Source organism: Balaenoptera acutorostrata, chromosome 20 (assembly GCF_949987535.1).
Source record: "Balaenoptera acutorostrata chromosome 20, mBalAcu1.1, whole genome shotgun sequence".
Taxonomy (NCBI): domain Eukaryota; kingdom Metazoa; phylum Chordata; class Mammalia; order Artiodactyla; family Balaenopteridae; genus Balaenoptera; species Balaenoptera acutorostrata.
In genome coordinates this window covers 44,353,567-44,362,849 of record NC_080083.1, presented here as the reverse complement: position 1 = coordinate 44,362,849, position 9,283 = coordinate 44,353,567, and positions in this window count along the sequence as shown.

Genomic DNA, 9,283 nt, shown 5'->3' with positions numbered 1-9,283 from the left:
AAGGAACCAGATTCCTTGGAAAAATGGCTGACTCCAAGGCTGGGGCAGGGAAAGTACAGGTGAGACTGGAACATTTTGTTGCACCAGAAAGCAAGGAAGTGCTCACAGAACGAAGAGGATATGTTAAAAGGATATAGAAATCACTTTGAAGGGGTTTCCACTGGCCAAATCTGAGACAAGGGAGCATCAAAATTATTATGATAGTACTGGATTATAACTCATTGAAAAAAAACAGAAATTCATGAGTCCATATTGACATTAATAGAAAGTTAATAAATTGAAAGTCTAGTAACAAATGGAATATTTATATAGATTCAAAGTGCTTCTCCTCAAAATACTTATTATTACAAACATGAAAAGAGAAACTATATAGTGGAGAGCCCTGTAGACACTACTGTAACTGAGCAAAGTGATCATCATCAGTAATGGGATAAATGAAAATTATGTGTCCACTGATAATGAAAAGAACACAGCATTGGACTTCCCTGGTAGCACAGTGGTTAAGAATCTGCCTGCCAATGCAGGGCACACGGGTTCAAGCCCTGGTCAAGGAAGATCTCACATGCCATGGAGCAACTAAGCCCGTGCGCCACAACTACTGAGCCCGCGTGCCACAGCTACTGAAGCCCGCATGCCTAGAGCCCATGCTCTGCAACAAGAAAAGCTACCGCACTGAGAAGCCCGCACACCGCAACGAAGAGTTGCCCCCGCTCGCCGCAACGAAGCCGCAACGCAGCCTAAAATAAATAAATAAATTTATATATAAAAAAAAACACAGCATCACTTCTGTGATATTCCTGTCAAATATGCACAACATGAATCTAAACGTGAGAAAACAAACTAACTGAGGGTAATTTACAAAATAACTGGCTTGTAATCCTCAAAAGTGTCAAGGTCCTGACAGACTGAGAAACTATTCCAGACGGAGAGTGAAGAGACGTGACAACTAAATGCAATGCATGATTCTGAGCTGAATCCTTCTGAAGTAAAGGACGTTATAGAAGCAACTGGAGAAATCTGAATGGGGTCTGAGGATTAAATGGTAGTCATGGGGACTTCCCTGGTAGTCCAACGGCTAAGACTCTGTGCTCCCAATGCAGGGGGCCCAGGTTCAGTCCCTGGTCAGGGAACTAGATCCCACATGCCGCAGCTAAGATTTCACATGCCACAACTAAAAGATACCGCACCCAGCAACGAAGATCCCCCACTCCGCAGCTAAGACCCGGCACAGCCAAATAAATAAACAAATATTTTAAAAAATGGTAGTCATAGATCAATGTTAATTTCCTGATTTTGATGGTTGTTTTGTGGTTATGCAGGAGAAGGTAGAACACACACTAAAGTATTCAAGGGTGATAGAGCTTCATGTCAGCAACTTACTCTCAAAATTTCCGGAAAAAAATAGTTTTTCGTACAGTATTGCAACTTTGCTGTAAGTTTGATAGTGGGTTTTTTTACGTTTTTTTTTTTTTTTTTTTTTAAAGCTAACTGTGAAACTTTTAACTGCACACTAAAGGGATTCTGAACAGGAAAAAAAAAGAAAGAAAACTAGCTCAAAAGTTTCACATGAACAACCTTCATGTGAAAACACCTTTTAGTTACTACAGAGCAAGATGGCTTTTGATTTGGTGACCTAAAGGAAAAAGGTCCTGGTCCCCTGAACCTTTTAAACTCTCTGACACTGACATTTAAATATCTCTCAATATTTTTTCAAGCAGCCTTTGTGTGCTGTAAATAACACCAGAAGGAACTGAGTACAGTTTCCAAGAGAAAAAGATTTGACTATCTGAGTATTCAGAACTTGAAGGAGACATTAAAGCCATCTATAATCAGGCTACATGGATGTTCTTCTTAGGTGCTAAAAAATACTTAAAAGACAAGGACAAAATAGATTGAAGTGCATTTTCCCCCTTGAACTCAAAGGTCTTTATAAACATATGAAGTCCAGTAGTGAATAGATGGTAAAGGAATTCCCATCTGAAGACCAGAAACCTGTTAAATATTTCTAAAAGTGCAGCAAAAGCTTTACAGTTTTTAATGGATCATTTTGTAATTCCTTCATACTTCAGTCCAAAAAAGACTTCAAAAAGTTTCCATGATGGGGTCTACTGGGGTCTTTTTAATGTGTTGGCAATCAACATAGTTTTAAACTATTTTCCAAAAAGAATGCTCTAGAAAGCTAAGAAGGAAAGGTCCCTATATTGCTTTTGATAGAAATATAGTTCCGTTTACTGATACTTATACATATCTGATGCAAATGATGGAAGAATTTCAAAGTGGGTTAATTTTGTTGAAATACAATTCTTGTCAATTTTCTACATCTCTCCTATTACTTGAATTGGTAAAGCATGCTCCTGCCTCAGGACCTTTGCTTTTACCCTTCCCTCTGACCAAAATGTTCTTCCCCTAGATAGCCACGTGGCCCACTTCCTTTCTTCATTCAGGTGTGTGCTCAAAAGTCACCTTATCGAACAAGCTTTATCTAACTACCCTATAATAAAATGTCATCCTCCATTGGCACTTTCTTTTCTCTTTATTTTTCTTCATAAAGTTTCATTTTCGGACTTCCCTGATGGCGCAGTGGTTGGGAATCCACCTGCCAGTGCAGGGGACACGGGTTCAAGCCCTGGTCAAGGAAGATCCCACATGCCATGGAGCAACTAAGCCCATGCACCACAACTACTGAGCCTGCACTCTAGAGCCCGTGAGCCACAGCTACTGAGCCTGCATGCCACAACTACTGAAGCCCGTGCGCCTAGAGCCCATGCTCCGCAACAGGAGAAGCCACCACAATGAGAAGCCCATGCACTTCAGTGAGGAGTAGCCCCCACTCACTGCACCTAGAGAAAGCCCCTCCACAGCAACGAAGACCCAAGGCAGCCAAAAGTAAAAATGAATAAATAAATAAATATATTTTTAAAAAATTTCATTTTCACCACCTGACATATATTTGTTCATTTTTAAAATCTGTCTCCCCCCACCAGAATGTAAACTCCATGAAAACATGGATGTTGACTATAATTTTTTTTTTTTAATAAATTTATTTATTTGTGTTTGGCTATGTTGGGTCTTCGTTGCTGCACGCGGGCTTTTTCTAGTTGCGGTGAGCGGGGACCACTCTTCGTTGTGGTGCGCGGGCTTCTCATTGCGGTGGCTTCTCTTGTTGCGGAGCACAGGCTCCAGGAGCACGGGCCTCAGTAGTTGTGGCTCGTGGGTTCTAGAGTGCAGGCTCAGTAGTTGTGGCGCAACAGGCCTAATTGCTCCGCGGCATGTGGGATCTTCCCGGCTCAGGGCTTGAACCTGTGTCCCCTGCATTGGCAGGCAGATTCTTAACCACTGTGCCACCAGGGAAGCCCTTGACTATAATTTTTATTGCTATTTTGCTGTATCTTCCGATCTCAAAATAGTGCCCAGTTGTGATAGCCACTCAATAAATATTTGTTGAATTAACACATGAATTTTTATGTCACTATCTTTGCTACTTATAAACACTCTAGGTCAAGGTTCTGCAAACTACAGCTTCTCACCTGCTTTTGTATGGCCTGTGAACTAAGAATGATTTTTACATTTTTTAATGGTTGAAAAAAATCAGAAGAATACTGTTTCATGCGACTTGAAAATTAGATGTAATTCAAATTTCAGTGTTAATAAATAAATTTTTATTGGAACACAGCCAAATCCGTTCATTTACGTGTTGTCTATGGCTGCTTTTGTATTCCACCAGCAGAGTTGAGTACTTGCAACAGAGACTATATGACTTGCAAAGCCTAAAACATTCACTATCTGGTACTTTACAGAAAAAGTTTACCAAGACCTGTTCTAAATCTATTATTAATACTAGCACTAATACTGTAGTGTCCAATACAATAGCCTCTAGCTACATGTGCCAATTTGAGTTTAAATTTAAGTTAATAAAAATTAAAAATTTAGTTTCTCAGTTACCCAACCACATTTTTTTCTTTAAGATTTTTTTTTTTAAAGGTCAAGTCTTTTATTTATTTATTTATTTTTGGCTGCATTGCGTCTTCGTTGCTGCGCGCGGGCTTTCTCTAGTTGCAGCGAGCGGGGGCAACTCTTCGTTGCAGTGCGTGGGCTTCTCATTGTGGTGGCTTCTCTTTTTGCAGAGCATGGGCTCTAGGCGTGCGGGCTTCAGTAGTTGTGGCACACGGGCTCAGTAGTTGTGGCTCGCGGGCTCTAGGGCGCAGGCTTAGTAGTTGTGGCGCACGGGCTTAGTTGCTCCGTGGCATGTGGGATCTTCCCGGACCAGGGCTCAAACCTGGCTTCCCTTCATTGGCGGGCGGATTCTTAACCACTGTGCCACCGGGGAAGTCACCCCAACCATATTTTAAGTACTCAACAGAACACGTAGCTAGGGGCTTTCATATTGGATAACACAGATAAAGAATATTTCCATCACTGTAGAAAGTTCTACTGAATAGCACAGCTCTAGATTTTAGAATATCTCATTGCTGCTTGGGGTACCACTCACTGCAAAGCTATTTATTTAAAACAAACATTAAAACTCTGGATCAGGAAAAAACAAGTAGATCAAACCATGTATAAAAATTAAATATCAACCAAAATTCTAAAGATATTATACTAGGAAACAGCTTAACAAAGACCATCTTCTATCAATATTTCCAAAACTGCAATTGGAATTTCAGGCAAAAGCATTTTCCATTAATGCAGTAATCAAAAAGATAAAGGATCTAAACAGCACCTTTCATACGAAGCATTTTACAAATTTCACTGATTAAAAAATTAATGTGACTTTTCAGAGGGTTAAAAAAAAACCCCACATGACGCCAAACACCCAGATAAAATATTTTAAAATGTACCTCTGTATGTGTACAAATATAAACTCAGCATATACATTGGGATTTTTTGATATTAGATAAAATCATTTTTCTTACCTCATTTAAAAGCCAACATTACAATCAAGCAGAAAACCCTAGTTAACGCTCTTTCATATCAATTGCCCCCCTGCTCTTCCTGTAACTAAATAACTAACTCCTGATATATTTTTGGTTTAATTAAATCATTAGTGTTTTCCACTGACACTTTACCTCTTAAATAACAAATCTTGTAAAAGGTATAACTATTCTCTTACTGATATAGCTCACAAATATATTAGACTGTAAAAGTTAAAGGTTATTTCTTTTGTAGTATCCCAAGCACTCTATAAATTCAAAGCTTTACTAGCAATCTCAAATTATTTTCTTCCAGAATTGAAAACAAGCCTCATCACATGCTTACTGAGAGATGACAATTACAAATTTGTTTTTATTCCTTCAGATTCTCTTTACCTCAACAAAGATGCTATTTTTAAAAATTCACTAGTTAGAATTCTTTTTAAAAGATACCAAGATTTTTCTCTGAGATTCTAGTATTTTATGTGCTGCAAAATGAAAAGGGGTAGATTACAAACAAAATTTAAACTTGGAAATGGCAGGAGTCTGGTTAATTGAGATTTTGTCAAAATTCACGTGTGAATAATATAAGTTATCTACCAACAAAATCAAATATTTACATTAGCAACAAAATTGGCAACCATATTTTTAATTCAAATGGTTATAAACTTGTCTTTATTTTGATACTTTAAGTAATCATCATTCAATTAAGAATACCAGCTAATAAAATTCTACTCTTAATTTCAGAGATCAGATTTCCACTTGCTGGTCTGTTTTCCCAGTAGGAAGTGTAGATGCTAAAGGAGATCGAAATGTCAATCTCAGAAAGAATCATGTACTGTGTTTGCCAGCTGTCAGCAGCACTGGTGCCTGACAGCTGCCAGAAAGCCGTCTTTGAATATTGACATTCTCCTTTACCTTCATGACAATAAACTGATTCCTCTATCCCCATACCTCTTTTTAAAATCTAAAATGTCCACTTTTACTTTTTAACAAAAAGCTTTGGAAACTGAGTCGCTGACTACAAAAATGTATGCATAATTGAAACATTCACATCAGGACTACAAATGTGGCACAGAAGTGTTAGCTACTATTTCTGAAAGATCCTTCATGAGTTCCCTTTATTACTACCACATACAATCATACCTGGAATCTTACCATCACAAGAACAGTTCTGTATAATAAAAAAAAATATATGATCCCTATGACCAATGAAATTAGAATATTAGAATTGGAGTAGATATCTTAACTACCTTACCTCTCCTTCCCCTGCCACTTGATACTTGAATTTCCTCCAATATCTCCCTATTTGGGTTGTAAAGTCTCTGCTTAGACACTTCCAAGTATACAGAAGTTATACCTTTCCATTTCAGAAAAACTCTAATGGTTTAAAAAGTTCCTCTTTAAATGTAGTGAAACTCAAATTTCTTAAACTGTCCATTTCAGATCCTAGTTCAGCTTTCTGGGAACATCCAGAATAAGTTATTACTCAAATGCTACCACTCAGTTCCCTAACCATGGTGACAGCTTTCTTCTGAACCCGGTTTTGTTTGCCTGTGGTCCTCCAAAAATGTGGCATCAAGCACTTAGCCCAGGAGTGCAAATGAGATTTCGTGTTATCTCATAGCATCTCTGGAAGATAAACACGTGCAATGGCATTTATTATTCGCCCCATTTTACAAACAAAATTTAAGACACAAAGAATGACAAAAAATATAAAATCATGTAAGTGTCCAAAGGTACAATGTCAGTGGCACATTATGAAGAGAAGCAGGATTCCTTTCTTGAGTTTCACCTTTGTTTCAAATAATTTAAATAATGTTTTAAGGTGCTTTCCTATATAGATTATAAATCTTAGAAGAAAGTCAGAACTAGAAGAAATTTTAGACCCAATTAATTTCAAACACCTCAAGTGACTATGATTGAGAGGAAAGGAAGATATTAAAAAGGGGGGCAAAATAAATAAATAAATAAATAAATAAATAAATAATTTTAAAAAGAAAAAGAAAAAGGGGGATATGCCTTAAAATGAGAGTAGTCTCTCCAGCCATGAAATACTTCCTTCCCTTCCTCCTTGGATTAAGGTAAAGGTTAAGAAACATCAAGACTACTTGTCTAAGAACATCGGATCAAATACAGCCCACGTTACCATTTCAATACTTCCTACCTTACCCTTTTTTACAAAATATTCCATTTTTTCCCTAGATTAAATTCTAGCGAAGAAATTATAGACTGTGGGGCACAGGTAGGTCTAAAACAACAAATTCAATATCTAGTGTTATTTTCCTTGAAAGGTCAGTTACTCAAGTTGTAGAAAAATAAGTATATTTATATTTTACCATGGATATCACATGCCAGCAAATGAACATGTAGAGAGAAAAGGAAGAATGGGCATTTCATGTCATTGATACTTTGAAAAACTGTGCATAAGTGGTTGAATCCAACATATTCCAAGTAAGATTTTCATTTTGTAACTGTAAAATGCCTAGTTTCTGTTATAAAACAACTGATGTCAAAAACAGTTATGATGTCAAGAATCATCAATTTGAAGTGGGTAATAGACTTAAATGTGAAACTTAAAACAATCAAATTTCTAGAGGAAAACACAAGAGAATATTTTCATGGCCTTAGATAGGCAAAGATTTCTTAAGCAGGACATAAGGTGCACTTAATCCCAAAAGGAAAAAAAGTGATAACTTAGTCTTCACTAAAAGCAAGAATTCTATTTATCAAATAGATTGAGAAAATAAATAAGCATGTTACAGACTCAGGGAAAATATTTGCAATACACATCTGACAAAGTCTATGTTTCTAAAATTTTTTTAAAATGCCTACAAAATCAATATGAAAAATACAAACAATCCAACTTTTTAAAAAAACGTGCAGACTTACAGCACTTCAGGAAAGAGAATATCTAAATAGCCAATAAACATACGAAAAGGTACTCAACATCATTATTCACCAGGAAAATACAAATTAAAACAATGAAAAACCACCAGAATGGCTAAAATTAAAAAGACTGACAATAGCAAGGGTTGACAAGATGTGGAACAACTGGAACTCTCAGACATTGCCAGTGGGAGGGTAAACTGGGTCTAACCACTTTGGAAACTGTTTGGCAGTATGTATCAAAGCTAAATACACACCTACCCTATGACCCAGAAATGCTAGTCCTAGATATACATCCAAGAGAAATGAATGTATATGTCCACCAAAAGACATGTATAAGAATGTTCATCATATAGACAAACACTGGAAACAATCGAATGGCCATCAACAGTACAATGTATAAACAAATTGTGGTATATTCATACTATTCAATAATAAAAGAGAATGAACTACTAATAAATGTAACAATATGGATGGATCTCAAAGGTATGTTGAGCAAAAGAAGCCAGACACCAAAAAAGTACCTACTGTATGATTTATATGGAATTCAAGAACAGGAAAACTGATCTATGATGACAGAAGTCTGAATAGTGCTTTACTTGGGGTAAAGGGAGGTTTTATAAATGGGCACAAGGGAATCTTCTGGGGTGATACAAATGTTCCCTAACTTTTTAAAAATTTTATTTTATTGGAGTATGTATAGTTGATTTACAGTGCTGTGTTAGTTTCTGGTGTAAAATGTTTCATATCTTGACCTAGAAGGAGTATAGGTAAAAATATATATAGGTAAAAATTAATCAACCTATATATGTAAGAAAGGTATACTTCATCGTATAAGTTACTCCTTAATTTAAAAAAAATCTATTGAACACAAACATTTTCAAATATCTAAAATCCCAGGGGAGTTCCTTGGCAGTCCAGTGGTTAGGACTGGGTGCGTTCACTGCTGAGGCCCGGGGTTCAATCCTTGATCGGGGAACTAAGATCCTGCAAGCCACAGAGCGCGGCCAAAAAAAAAAAAAAAAAAAAAAAAAATCCCAAGCCTTAGAAATGCAATTACAGCATTATCTTCCCACTTTAAAAAAAAAGTCTGAATTTCAAGGGTTTCTCATGAGTCTTCTATAGCGTCTTTATAGATTATATCTATACCAACCATCCACTGAATGGGCGCCATATAAAAATTCTGACAGGAAATTTATTTACATGTTATGTACCAAATAAATATGAAGATATTTTCAATGATAGATAATTCTTCAATCAAATTTTCCTGAGAATTGAGATTTCAAGATCTGTTTCAGGACTTCCCTGGTGGCGCAGTGATTAAGAATTTGCCTGCCAATGCAGGGGACACAGGTTCGAGCCCTGGTCTGGAAAGATCCCACATGCCGCGGAGTAATTAAGCCCGTGCGCCACAACTACTGAGCCTGTGCTCTAGAGCCCACGAGCCACAACTACTGAGCCCACATGCCACAACTACTGAGCCC